Source organism: Oncorhynchus masou, unplaced genomic scaffold (genome assembly GCF_036934945.1).
Source record: "Oncorhynchus masou masou isolate Uvic2021 unplaced genomic scaffold, UVic_Omas_1.1 unplaced_scaffold_657, whole genome shotgun sequence".
NCBI classification, from domain to species: Eukaryota; Metazoa; Chordata; class Actinopteri; order Salmoniformes; family Salmonidae; genus Oncorhynchus; species Oncorhynchus masou.
The window spans coordinates 239,258-254,050 of record NW_027013009.1 but is presented as its reverse complement, the minus strand read 5'-3'; the positions used below and the strand labels follow the sequence as shown (position 1 = coordinate 254,050).

At 42.8% G+C, this 14,793-nt stretch overlaps 1 pseudogene; it reads left to right on the top strand.

The window, feature by feature from the left end:
* The window catches only part of LOC135536732 (transient receptor potential cation channel subfamily M member 1-like), a 70,980-nt pseudogene that overhangs the window by 44,374 nt on the left and 11,813 nt on the right, over positions 1-14,793 (top strand).

The following is a 14,793-nucleotide window of genomic DNA, read 5'->3' as shown; positions in this document are numbered from 1 at the left end:
GATTGGTCGGTCATCAGTGGATTGCTTGATTGGTTTATCTGTTTTTACATTTAATCCTGTATGTAAATTCATGGCGGTTGTTTCTGTCGAACATGCTTTCAGGAAGTGAATGTAAATTCATGGCGGTTGTTTCTGTCGAACACGCTTTCAGGAAGTGAATGTAAATTAATGGCGGTTGTTTCTGTCGACCATGCTTTCAGGAAGTGAATGTAAATTCATGGCGGTTGTTTCTGTCGAACATGCTTTCAGGAAGTGAATGTAAATTCATGGCGGTTGTTTCTGTCGACCATGCTTTCAGGAAGTGAATGCTGATGCGGTGTCCAGAAAGGGGGATGAAGAAGAAAGCGCCGTAAAAAAGAGAAGAGTTCCAATCGGAAAGAAGATCTATGAATTCTACAACACTCCTTTCACCAAATTCTGGTTCAACACAGCAAGTAGACTTTAAATACAACTAAAAAGAAAGAAATGTTATTTAAGAAGCATTTCTCAACACCACACACTTTGGAAATGTACTTTTGGGAAACCTTGGTTTCAAATAGACCTTATCCACAGATAATATAATACTATTTAATATAATGATAATATGATATCAGCTAATGGTGATCTGAAGATGTGTGATTATTGATCGACAGCACTTTGTCTTGTGTCCTAAAACACCACTGCTGCCCGACCTCTGGTCTTGTGTCCTAAAACACCACTACTGCCCGACCTCTGGTCTTGTGTCCTAAAACACCACTGCTGCCCGACCTCTGGTCTTGTGTCCTAAAACACCACTGCTGCCCGACCTCTGGTCTTGTGTCCAAAAACACCACTGCTGCCCCCACCTCTGGTCTTGTGTCCTAAAACACCACTGCTGCCCGACCTCTGGTCTTGTGTCCTAAAACACCACTGCTGCCCGACCTCTGGTCTTGTGTCCTAAAACACCACTGCTGCCCCCACCTCTGGTCTTGTGTCCTAAAACACCACTGCTGCCCCCACCTCTGGTCTTGTGTCCTAAAACACCACTACTGCCCCGACCTCTGGTCTTGTGTCCTAAAACATGACTGCTGCCCCCACCTCTGGTCTTGTGGCCTAAAACACCACTGCTGCCCGACCTCTGGTCTTGTGTCCTAAAACACCACTGCTGCCCGACCTCTGGTCTTGTGTCCAAAAACACCACTGCTGCCCCCACCTCTGGTCTTGTGTCCTAAAACACCACTGCTGCCCGACCTCTGGTCTTGTGTCCTAAAACACCACTACTGCCCCGACCTCTGGTCTTGTGTCCTAAAACACCACTGCTGCCCGACCTCTGGTCTTGTGGCCTAAAACACCACTGCTGCCCGACCTCTGGTCTTGTGTCCTAAAACACCACTACTGCCCGACCTCTGGTCTTGTGTCCAAAAACACCACTGCTGCCCGACCTCTGGTCTTGTGTCCTAAAACACCACTACTGCCCGACCTCTGGTCTTGTGTCCAAAAACACCACTGCTGCCCGACCTCTGGTCTTGTGTCCTAAAACACCACTACTGCCCCGACCTCTGGTCTTGTGTCCTAAAACACCACTGCTGCCCGACCTCTGGTCTTGTGGCCTAAAACACCACTGCTGCCCGACCTCTGGTCTTGTGTCCTAAAACACCACTACTGCCCGACCTCTGGTCTTGTGTCCTAAAACACCACTACTGCCCAACCTCTGGTCTTGTGTCCAAAAACACCACTGCTGCCTGACCTCTGGTCTTGTGTCCTAAAACACCACTGCTGCCCCCACCTCTGGTCTTGTGTACATGTTCTCCTAAAAGCTCCGAGCTGTTTTCTGTGTCTCCTCAGATCTCCTACCTGGCCTACCTGTGTTTGTACAACTACATCATCCTGGTCAAGATGGAACGCTGGCCGTCCCTGCAGGAGTGGATCGTCATCTCTTACATCATCACTCTGGGAATGGAGAAAGTCAGACAGGTAACGTCTCATGTCGTCACAGTCAGACAGGTAACGTCTCATGTCGTCACAGTCAGACAGGTAACGTCTCAGACAGGTAATGTCTCACATCATCACAGTCAGACAGGTAACGTCTCAGACAGGTAATGTCTCACATCATCACAGTCAGACAGGTAACGTCCCAGACAGGTAACGTCTCACGTCATCACAGTCAGACAGGTAACGTCCCAGACAGGTAACGTCTCACATCTTCACAGTCAGACAGGTAACGTCTCACATCATCACAGTCAGACAGGTAACGTCTCACATAATCACAGTCAGACAGGTAACGTCTCAGACAGGTAACGTCTCAGACAGGTAACGTCTCACATCATCACAGTCAGACAGGTAACGTCTCACATCATCACAGTCAGGCAGGTAACGTCCCAGACAGGTAACGTCTCACATCATCACAGTCAGACAGGTAACGTCTCACATCATCACAGTCAGACAGGTAGCGTCTCAGACAGGTAACGTCTCACATCATCACAGTCAGACAGGTAACGTCTCAGACAGGTAACGTCTCACGTCATCACAGTCAGACAGGTAACGTCTCAGACAGGTAACGTCTCACATCATCACAGTCAGACAGGTAACGTCTCAGACAGGTAACGTCTCACGTCATCACAGTCAGACAGGTAACGTCTCACATCATCACAGTCAGACAGATAACATCCCAGACAGGTAACGTCTCACATCATCACAGTCAGGCAGGTAACGTCTCACATCATCACAGTCAGACAGGTAACGTCTCAGACAGGTAACGTCTCACACCATCACAGTCAGACAGGTAACGTCTCAGACAGGTAACGTCTCACATCATCACAGTCAGGCAGGTAACGTCCCAGACAGGTAACGTCTCACATCATCACAGTCAGGCAGGTAACGTCTCACATCATCACAGTCAGACAGGTAACGTCTCAGACAGGTAACGTCTCACATCATCACAGTCAGACAGGTAATGTCTCAGACAGGTAACGTCTCACATCATCACAGTCAGACAGGTAACGTCTCACATCATCACAGTCAGACAGGTAACGTCTCACATCATCACAGTCAGACAGGTAACGTCTCACATCATCACAGTCAGACAGGTAACGTCTCACATCATCACAGTCAGACAGGTAACGTCTCAGACAGGTAACGTCTCACATCATCACAGTCAGACAGGTAACATCCCAGACAGGTAACGTCTCACATCATCACAGTCAGGCAGGTAACGTCTCACATCATCACAGTCAGACAGGTAACGTCTCAGACAGGTAACGTCTCACATCATCACAGTCAGACAGGTAACGTCTCACATCATCACAGTCAGACAGGTAGCGTCTCAGACAGGTAACGTCTCAGACAGGTAACGTCTCACATCATCACAGTCAGACAGGTAACGTCTGACATCATCACAGTCAGACAGGTAATGTCTCACATCATCACAGTCAGACAGGTAACGTCTCACATCATCACAGTCAGACAGGTAACGTCTCACACCATCACAGTCAGACAGGTAACGTCTCACATCATCACAGTCAGACAGGTAACGTCTCACACCATCACAGTCAGACAGGTAACGTCTCAGACAGGTAACGTCCCAGACAGGTAACATCTCACATCATCACAGTCAGACAGGTAATGTCTCAGACAGGTAACGTCTCACATCATCACAGTCAGACAGGTAACGTCTCACATCATCACAGTCAGACAGGTAATGTCTCACATCATCACAGTCAGACAGGTAACGTCTCAGGCAGGTAACGTCTCACACCATCACAGTCAGACAGGTAACGTCTCACATCATCACAGTCAGACAGGTAACGTCTCACACCATCACAGTCAGACAGGTAACGTCTCAGACAGGTAACGTCCCAGACAGGTAACATCTCACATCATCACAGTCAGACAGGTAACGTCTCAGACAGGTAACGTCTCACGTCATCACAGTCAGACAGGTAACGTCTCACGTCATCACAGTCAGACAGGTAACGTCTCACACCATCACAGTCAGACAGGTAACGTCTCAGACAGGTAACGTCTCAGACAGGTAACGTCTCACATCATCACAGTCAGACAGGTAACGTCTCACATCATCACAGTCAGACAGGTAACGTCTCAGACAGGTAACGTCTCACACCATCACAGTCAGGCAGGTAACGTCTCAGACAGGTAACGTCTCACATCATCACAGTCAGACAGGTAACGTCTCAGACAGGTAACGTCTCAGACAGGTAACTTCTCACATCTTCACAGTCAGACAGGTAACGTCTCACGTCGTCACAGTCGGACAGGTAACGTCTCACATCTTCACAGTCAGACAGGTAACTTCTCACATCATCACAGTCAGACAGGTAACGTCTCAGACAGGTAACTTCTCACATCTTCACAGTCAGACAGGTAACGTCTCACGTCATCACAGTCAGGCAGGTAACTTCTCACATCATCACAGTCAGACAGGTAACGTCTCACACCATCACAGTCAGACAGGTAACGTCTCACACCATCACAGTCAGACAGGTAACGTCTCAGACAGGTAACGTCCCAGACAGGTAACATCTCACATCATCACAGTCAGACAGGTAACGTCTCAGACAGGTAACGTCTCACATCATCACAGTCAGGCAGGTAACGTCTCACATCATCACAGTCAGACAGGTAACGTCTCACATCATCACAGTCAGACAGGTAACGTCTCACATCATCACAGTCAGACAGGTAACATCTCACATCATCACAGTCAGACAGGTAATGTCTCAGACAGGTAACGTCTCACACCATCACAGTCAGATAGGTAACATCTCACATCATCACAGTCAGACAGGTAATGTCTCAGACAGGTAACGTCTCACACCATCACAGTCAGGCAGGTAATGTCTCACATCTTCACAGTCTGACAGGTAACGTCTCACATCGTCACCCTGTGACTGGAGAAAATTAGAAAGGGAATGTCTAGAACAATTCAAGAAATGTACAGTATGTGGGGTCCTCAAGTTAAAAAAAAGAGTGGTGTGAGGGCCTCCAGGGAAAATATGGGTCGATGTAGGGGTCTTACGCCCAGGCCTGATTTATCGGTTCTGATCCTAGTCCGTCCCTGCTGTTGCTGCCCCAATACAGATCCTGATGTCAGAGCCGGGGAAGCTGAAGCAGAAGATCAACGTTTGGGCCGAAGAGTACTGGAACATCACAGACGCGGCGGCCATCTTTACCTTCCTCCTGGGCCTGATGCTGAGGCTGCAGAGCGAGCCCCTGTTGGGCATCGGACGGGTCATCTACTGCGTGGACATCATCTTCTGGTACATCAGGGTGCTCGACATCTTCGGGGTCAACAAGTACCTGGGACCCTACGTCATGATGATCGGGAAAATGGTGAGGCTTCGGTTTGGTTTTGACTGTCTTGGCTGGCTATTGTAATATGAAATGTGTGTGTATATATAGGTAAATGTGTGTGTTTAAACAGGTAACTGTCAAAATAAAGGAAACGCCAACATAAAGTGTGTTTATAGGGGCGTTGGGTCACCACCAGTCAGAACAGCTTCAATGCACCTTGTCATAGATTCTACGAGTGTCTGGAACTCTATTGGAGGGATGAGACACCATTCTATTGGAGGGATGAGACACCATTCTATTGGAGGGATGAAGCACCATTCTTCAACGAGAAATTCCATCATTTGGTGTTATGTTGATGGTGGTGGAAAACACTGGTCTCAGTCGCCACTCCAGAATCATAAGTGTGTTAAATTGGGTTGAGATCTGGTGAGACGACCACGTCCTATGGTTTTACCTCGTTTTCATGCTCATCGAACCATGAGGCCTATTTGAAAGGTTATGCTACACAGACCATGTTTATCCGTTTAAACCTGGAGCCTGGTACACGGTTCACAACGGCAGGACCGTTGGCATCACGCTTCCATGATTAGTGAGGATCATTAGAGTAGATTTATAGAACGACTGGTCAACCCCCTATTGTACACTTTTCTCACCAATATTTTATGCCTTGAACAATTGAATATGGCATCTTTTAGGAAGAATCAAACTACTGTATTTTTGATTCAACAATATACAACAATATACAGCCACCAATTGTGCAAGTTCTCCCACTTATAAAGATGAGAGAGGCCTGTAATTTCCATCATAGGTTCACTTCAACTCTGACAGACAAAATGAGGAAAGAAAATCCAGAAAATCACATTGTAGGATTTTTTATGAATTTATTTGCAAATTACGGTGGAAAATAAGTATTTTACAACTGACAGGTTGTGTTCTATGTCCTCTAGATGACTGACATGTTGTGTTCTATGTCCTCCAGATGACTGACATGTTGTGTTCTCTGTCCTCTAGATGACTGACATGTTGTGTTCTATGTCCTCTAGATGACTGACATGTTGTGTTCTATGTCCTCTAGATGACTGACATGTTGTGTTCTATGTCCTCTAGATGACTGACATGTTGTGTTCTCTGTCCTCTAGATGACTGACATGTTGTGTTCTATGTCCTCTAGATGACTGACATGTTGTGTTCTATGTCCTCCTGATGACTGACATGTTGTGTTCTATGTCCTCTATATGACTGACAGGTTGTGTTCTATGTCCTCTATATGACTGACATGTTGTGTTCTCTGTCCTCCAGATGACTGACATGTTGTGTTCTATGTCCTCTAGATGACTGACATGTTGTGTTCTATGTCCTCTATATGACTGACAGGTTGTGTTCTATGTCCTCTATATGACTGACAGGTTGTGTTCTATGTCCTCTATATGACTGACATGTTGTGTTCTATGTCCATGTTGTGTTCTATGTCCTCCAGATGACTGACATGTTGTGTTCTATGTCCTCCAGATGACTGACAGGTTGTGTTCTATGTCCTCTAGATGACTGACATGTTGTGTTCTATGTCCTCTATATGACTGACAGGTTGTGTTCTACGTCCTCTATATGACTGACATGTTGTGTTCTATGTCCATGTTGTGTTCTATGTCCTCCAGATGACTGACATGTTGTGTTCTATGTCCTCCAGATGACTGACAGGTTGTGTTCTATGTCCTCTATATGACTGACATGTTGTGTTCTATGTCCTCCAGATGACTGACCTGTTGTGTTCTATGTCCTCTAGATGACTGACATGTTGTGTTCTACGTCCTCTAGATGATTGACATGTTGTACTTCGTGGTGATCATGCTGGTGGTGTTGATGAGTTTCGGCGTGGCGCGGCAGGCCATCCTGCACCCTGATGAGATCCCAACATGGCGTCTGGCCAGGAACATCTTCTACATGCCCTACTGGATGATCTATGGGGAAGTGTTCGCTGACTCCATAGACCGTAAGAGTAGCATTAATAGTAAGATTCTGTTTCCTGTTTTATGGGCGGATGATCAATTTAACCCTAATCCCATGATGGTTGTGTGTTGTCGTTGTCTCAATCCCAATGGAACCAACCTGGTGTTCTGGTCCTAATCTCTGTAAACTCATTCCCAGTGGAACAAACCTGGTGTTCTGGTCCTAATCTCTGTAGTCTCATTCCCAGTGTAACCAACCTGGTGTTCTGGTCCTAATCTCTGTAGTCTCATTCCCAGTGGAACAAACCTGGTGTTCTGGTCCTAATCTCTGTAGTCTCATTCCCAGTAGAACAAACCTGGTGTTCTGGTCCTAATCTCTGTAGTCTCATTCCCAGTGGAACAAACCTGGTGTTCTGGTCCTAATCTCTGTAGTCTCATTCCCAGTGGAACAAACCTGGTGTTCTGGTCCTAATCTCTGTGGTCTCAATCCCAGTAGAACAAACCTGGTGTTCTGGTCCTAATCTCTGTAGTCTCATTCCCAGTGGAACAAACCTGGTGTTCTGGTCCTAATCTCTGTGGTCTCATTCCCAGTAGAACAAACCTGGTGTTCTGGTCCTAATCTCTGTAGTCTCTGTGAAGCCTCTCCATCTGTTCTACTCTCACCCTTGGCCTGCTCCTCTCCTCCCGCGTTGACTACTACTGTGATTACTGTGTGTGTGTGTGTGTGTGTGTGTGTGTGTGTGTGTGTGTGTGTGTGTGTGTGTGTGTGTGTGTGTGTGTGTGTGTGTGTGTGTGTGTGTGTGTGTGTGTGTGTGTGTGTGTGTGTGTGTGGTCCTTTACTTCCACTGCTGGTTGACTAACCCAATAACACTCAATTTAATTCCTAATGATATAACCTTGGTCACTAACCCAATAACAATCAATTTAATTCCTAATGATATAACCTTGGTCACTAACCCAATAACAATCAATTTAATTTCTAGTGATATAACCTTGGTCACTAACCCAATAACAATCAATTTAATTCCTAATGATAAAACCTTGGTCACTAACCCAATAACAATCAATTTAATTCCTAATGATATAACCTTGGTCACTAACCCAATAACAATCAATTTCATTCCTAGTGATATAACCTTGGTCACTAACCCAATAACAATCAATTTAATTCCTAATGATATAACCTTGGTCACTAACCCAATAACAATCAATTTAATTTCTAGTGATATAACCTTGGTCACTAACCCAATAACAATCAATTTAATTCCTAATGATAAAACCTTGGTCACTAACCCAATAACAATCAATTTAATTCCTAATGATATAACCTTGGTCACTAACCCAATAACAATCAATTTCATTCCTAGTGATATAACCTTGGTCACTAACCCAATAACAATCCATTTAATTCCTCATGATATAACCTTGGTCACTAACACAGTTTAATTCCTAGTGATATAACCTTGGTCACTAACACAGTTTAATTCCTAGTGATATAACCTTGGTCACTAACACAGTTTAATTCCTAGTGATATAACCTTGGTCACTAACCCAATAACAATCCATTTAATTCCTAGTGATATAACCTGTCACACTATAATAATATCCACGATCTAAATACAGTCACGTATTGGTTTAATAACACAGACTCCAGATATTAAAGACTTGATGTACCTCTACATATAGATGGATGTCTATGACAGTGTGTTGGAGACAGTGTGTTGGAGACAGTGTGTTGAAGACAGTGTATTGGAGACAGGTGACAGTGTGTGGGAGACAGTGTGTTGGTGACAGTGTGTTGGAGACAGTGTGTTGGAGACAGGTGACAGTGTGTTGGTGACAGTGTGTTGGAGACAGGTGACAATGTGTTGGAGACAGTGTGTTGGTGACAGTGTGTTGGAGACAGTGTGTTGGAGACAGTGTTTTGGAGACAGTGTTTTGGAGACAGTATGTTGGTGGCAGTGTGCTAGAGACAGGTGACAGTGTGTTGGAGACAGTGTGTTGGAGACAGTGTGTTGGAGACAGGTGACAGTGTGTTGGTGACAGTGTGTTGGTGACAGTGTGTTGGAGACAGGTGACAGTGTGTTGGTGACAGTGTGTTGGTGACAGTGTGTTGGAGACAGGTGACAGTGTGTTGGTGACAGTGTGTTGGTGACAGTGTGTTAAAATGGTATAGTATTTAAAATGGTAAAGTATTTAAAATGGTATAGTATTTAAAATGGTAAAGTATTTAAAATGGTATAGTATTTAAAATGGTAAAGTATTTAAAATGGTATAGTATTTAAAATGGTATAGTATTTAAAATGGTAAAGTATTTAAAATGGTAAAGTATTTCAAATGGTAAAGTATTTCAAATGGTAAAGTATTTCAAATGGTAAAGTATTTCAAATGGTATAGTATTTAAAATGGCATAGTATTTAAAATGGTAAAGTATTTAAAACGGTATAGTATTTAAAATGGTATAGTATTTAAAACGGTAAAGTATTTAAAATGGTATAGTATTTAAAATGGTATAGTATTTAAAACGGTAAAGTCCTCCATGAATTATAACTAACATTAAAACTAACTCTCCATATTGTTTGTGAAAGTAAAATGACCAATGATGCATATTGATTTATCCTTAATAAGTGATCCCACTAACAAGAAAGTGTGTTTCTTCTCTTCACAAATGGAAAAGGATTGGTCCTCTTTTTTCCAGTGATCATCTGCCTGCTAGAGATACTGTGTGGTATTTCAAAGTGCACCCTATTCCCTATGTAGTGCACTCTTTTTGACCAGAGGCAATGAGGGAATAGGGTGCCCCTTTGGGATGACGTCACTTATTCAGATAGTAAGAGGTGTTGTGGTTTTAGTCTCTGCCCAGAGGAAGACAAACCAGTCCCGCATGGAGGAGTCTAATCACATTTTCATAACTGTACAATCCATTATAAAACGGTATAGACGGTATAGACACAGCAACATCGACCCGAGATCAGACACCAATCCATTATAAAACTCTATAGACGGTATAAACACAGCAACATCGACCAGAGATCAGACACCAATCCATTATAAAACTCTATAGACGGTATAGACACAGCAACATCGACCAGAGATCAGACACCAATCCATTATAAAACTCTATAGACGGTATAGACACAACAACATCGACCAGAGATCAGACACCAATCCATTATAAAACTCTATAGACGGTATAGACACAGCAACATCGACCAGAGATCAGACACCAATCCATTATAAAACTCTATAGACACAGCAACATCGTATAGACACAGCAACATCGACCAGAGATCAGACACCAATCCATTATAAAACTCTATAGACGGTATAGACACAACAACATCGACCAGAGATCAGACACCAATCCATTATAAAACTCTATAGACGGTATAGACACAACAACATCGACCCGAGATCAGACACCAATCCATTATAAAACTCTATAGACGGTATAGACACAACAACATCGACCAGAGATCAGACACCAATCCATTATAAAACTCTATAGACGGTATAGACACAACAACATCGACCAGAGATCAGACACCAATCCATTATAAAACTCTATAGACGGTATAGACACAGCAACATCGACCAGAGATCAGACACCAATCCATTATAAAACTCTATAGACGGTATAGACACAACAACATCGACCAGAGATCAGACACCAATCCATTTAGCTACAGATCTGAAATATTGGATGGGATCCAAGCATTCTACGGCAATGGATCATCTCTATTATTAATCGATTTGATTGGTGAGCAAACTAATGGGATCCAATAAATGTTACTGGAGTGAAAATTGAAGCGATGATTATAATTATTTTGTATTACATTGCATTCAATTTAATCTAAATGATTTTAATCAAATCCTACTCAACGGAGAGGCACGGTCCTCCTCTCGGCAGACTCATGTTGGTTATTGATTATTAGTTTTGGTTGTCGTTGTTGTACTGTTGTTCTCTTCTGTTTCTCTGATTTTTTTCTCTCTCTCTACCTCTCTCTCTCTCTCTCTCTGTCTGTCTGTCTGTCTGTCTGTCTCTCTCTCTCTCTCTTTGTCTCTGTCTCTCTCTCTCTCTCTCTTTCTCTCTATATCTTTCTCTCTCTCTCCTTCTTTCTCTTTGTCTCCCTGTCTCTCTATCTCTTTCCTCTCTCTATCTCCTTTTTCCACTTCCATCACATGGTTGATTGGTAGTCTATGCAATGGAAATCAATCGTAAGTATCTAATTGTACAATACACTCATACAATCCTACATGATGTACTACCGCAGTACAAAATATAATGGACAAAACCAGCGTTTTGCTTTTATATGAAACGATTCAATTGATTCAGGTGAACAAATCAAATTTAGATCAATTGATTCAGGCGAACAAATCAAATTTAGATCAATTGATTCAGGCGAACGAATCAAATTTAGATCAATTGATTCAGGCGAACTAATCAAATTTAGATCAATTGATTCAGGCGAACTAATCAAATTTAGATTAATTGATTCAGGCGAACTAATCAAATTTAGATCAATTGAAAAATACAGCAAAGGTACAAGTTGTTTTTGCCATTCATTCTGGTAGTATTAATTCCCTGCTGGAAGGGCCCTTTGGGGTTTGGAAAAGAGTGTTATTAAGAATAAATTGTAAAAAAAAAAAAAAATTGCCATAGTAGCCTATCGAAGTAATCAGACCAGATATTTTAATATATTTCACTTGGACTATATTTCACTGTTTTCCTTAAGTAAAACTTTTTCAGAAATTCTTCGAATACCATGAAAATACTTTTAAAGAGCTGACGAAAGTCACAATTTTCTTCATGGCAAAGTACCATCTAGTAGTTGTAGTAGTAGTAGTAGTAGTAGTAGTAGTAGTAGTAACAGTAGTAGTAGTATTAGTAGTATTAGTAGTAGTAGTAGTGGTGTAGTAGTAGTAGTAGTAACACTAGTATTAGTAGTAGTAGTAGTAGTGTAGTAGTAGTAGTAGCAATATTAGTAGTATTAGTAGTATTAGTAGTAGTACCAGTAGTAGTAGTCGTTGTTGTAGTAGTAGCAGTATTAGTAGTAGTAGTAGTGTTGTAGTAGTAGTAGTAACACTAGTATTAGTAGTAGTAGTAGTAGTGTAGTAGTAGTAGTAGTAGTAGTAGTAGTAGTAGTAGTAGTAGTAGTAGCAGCAGTATTAGTATAGTAGTAGTAGTAGTAGTAGTAGTAGTAGTAGTAGTAGTAGCAGTAGTAGTGTAGTATTATTATTAGTAGTAGTAGTAGTACTAGTAGTAGTAGTATTGGTATTAGTACTATTGTAAAGTGGCTGTCCCACTGGATGTCAGAAGGTGAATTCACCAATTTGTAAGTCGCTCTGGATAAGAGCGTCTGCTAAATGACTTAAATGTAAATGTAAATGTAGTATTAGTAGTGGTAGTATTAGTAGCAGTAGCTGTAGTAGTAGTATCAGTATCAGTAGTAGTAGTAGTAGTAGTAGTAGTAGTAGTAGTAGTAGTATCAGTAGTAGTAGTAGTAGTATTAGTAGTAATAGTAGTAGTATCAGTAGTAGTAGTAGTAGTAGTAGTATCAGTAGTAGTATTAGTAGTAATAGTAGTAGTATCAGTAGTAGTATCAGCAGTAGTAGTAGTATCAGTAGTAGTAGTAGTAGTAGTAAGTAGTATTAGTAGTAATAGTAGTAGTAGTAGTAGTATCAGTAGTAGTAGTTGTTGTTGTGGTAGTAGTAGTATCAGTAGTAGTATTAGTAGTAGTAGTAGTAGTATTAGTAGTTGTATTAGTAGTAATAGTAGTAGTAGTAGTAGTAGTATCAGTAGTAGTATTAGTAGTAATAGTAGTAGTATTAGTTGTATTAGTAGTATCAGTAGTAGTAGTAGTAGTAGTATCAGTAGTAGTAGTATTAGTTGTATTAGTAGTATCAGTAGTAGTAGTAGTAGTAGTATCAGTAGTAGTACTGTGGACTGACATTGAGTCTGTTTCCAGCACCATGTGGTGATAACATGTACGATGAGGATGGGAAGAAGCTTCCTCCTTGTATCCCTGGAGCCTGGCTCACTCCAGCCATCATGGCCTGCTACCTGCTGGTGGCCAACATCCTCCTGGTCAACTTACTCATCGCTGTCTTCAAGTAAGTCGTGGATCCCACTTCTGACACAGGCGTAACGGAACGGTAGGGAGCAGCACGAGGTCTGAAGTAAAGTCATAACTCTGTGGCACGCAGTCGGTCCAATGAAAACCCTCTCCGTTCAGGGTGATAATCACAGTCATTACAGGCATTACGGACAGAGACAGTCATTACATCATGAATTATGCATTAATGTAGTTGACTGTGTTGTGGTGTTGTGTAGGAGACCTGGGGATTTAACCTGGTTCATTCATGTAGTTGACTGTGTTGTGGTGTTTTAACCCCGTTGGTTAAAAAAACAGCTCCCTGATTGATCCGCTTTTTCCGTCCTGACCTCTGACCTACAGCAACACCTTCTTAGAGGTCAAGTCCGTCTCCAACCAGATCTGGAAGTTCCAGCGTTACCAGCTGATCATGAAGTTCCACGACCGTCCCTCCTCCCTCCGCCCCTCATCATCTTCAGCCACATCTACATCGTTCTGAAACACGTCTGTCGGCGCTGCAAGAGGAGAACAGAGGGAGAGCAGGACGACAGGGACAACAAAGGACTACGTCAGTGGTTTTCGGGGATGTCGGTTGACTGATTGGATGACTGGTTGATTGGTCGACTCTGATTGGATGATTGATTGGTTGAGTGATTCAATGACTGGTTGATTGGTTGACTCTGATTGGATGACTGATTGATTGATTGATTGATTGGTTGGTTGACTCTGATTGGATGACTGATTAATTGATTGGTTGACTGATTAGATGACTGGTTGATTGGTTGACTGATTGGTTGAGTGATTGGGTGACTGGTTGATTGGTTGAGTGATTGGGTGACTGGTTGATTGGTTGAGTGATTGGATGACTGGTTGATTGGTTGAGTGATTGGATGACTGGTTGATTGGTTGACTGATTGAATGGCTGTATGATTGGTTGAGTGAATGGATGGCTGGTTGATTGGTTGACTGATTGGATGACTGGTTGGTTGGTTGACTGATTGGATGACTGGTTGATTGGTTGAGTGATTGGATGACTTGGTTGATTGATTAGCTAGCTGGCTAACTGGTTGAAATGGTTTTCTGGCTGGCCAGCCGGTTGGTTGGCTGTCTGGTTGGTTGGCTGGGTTGACTGATTGGTGACTGGTTGATTGGCTGACTGATTGGATGACTGGTTGGTTGACTGATTGGATGACTGGTTGATTGGTTGAGTGATTGGATGACTGGTTGTTGGTTGAGTGATTGGATGACTGGTTGTTGGTTGAGTGATTGGATGACTGGTTGGTTGGTTGACTGATTGGATGACTGGTTGATTGGCTGACTGATTGGATGACTGGTTGGTTGACTGTTTGGATGACTGGTTGATTGGTTGAGTGATTGGATGACTGGTTGTTGGTTGAGTGATTGGATGACTGGTTGGTTGGTTGACTGATTGGATGACTGGTTGATTGGTTGACTGATTGGATGACTGGTTGGTTGGTTGACTG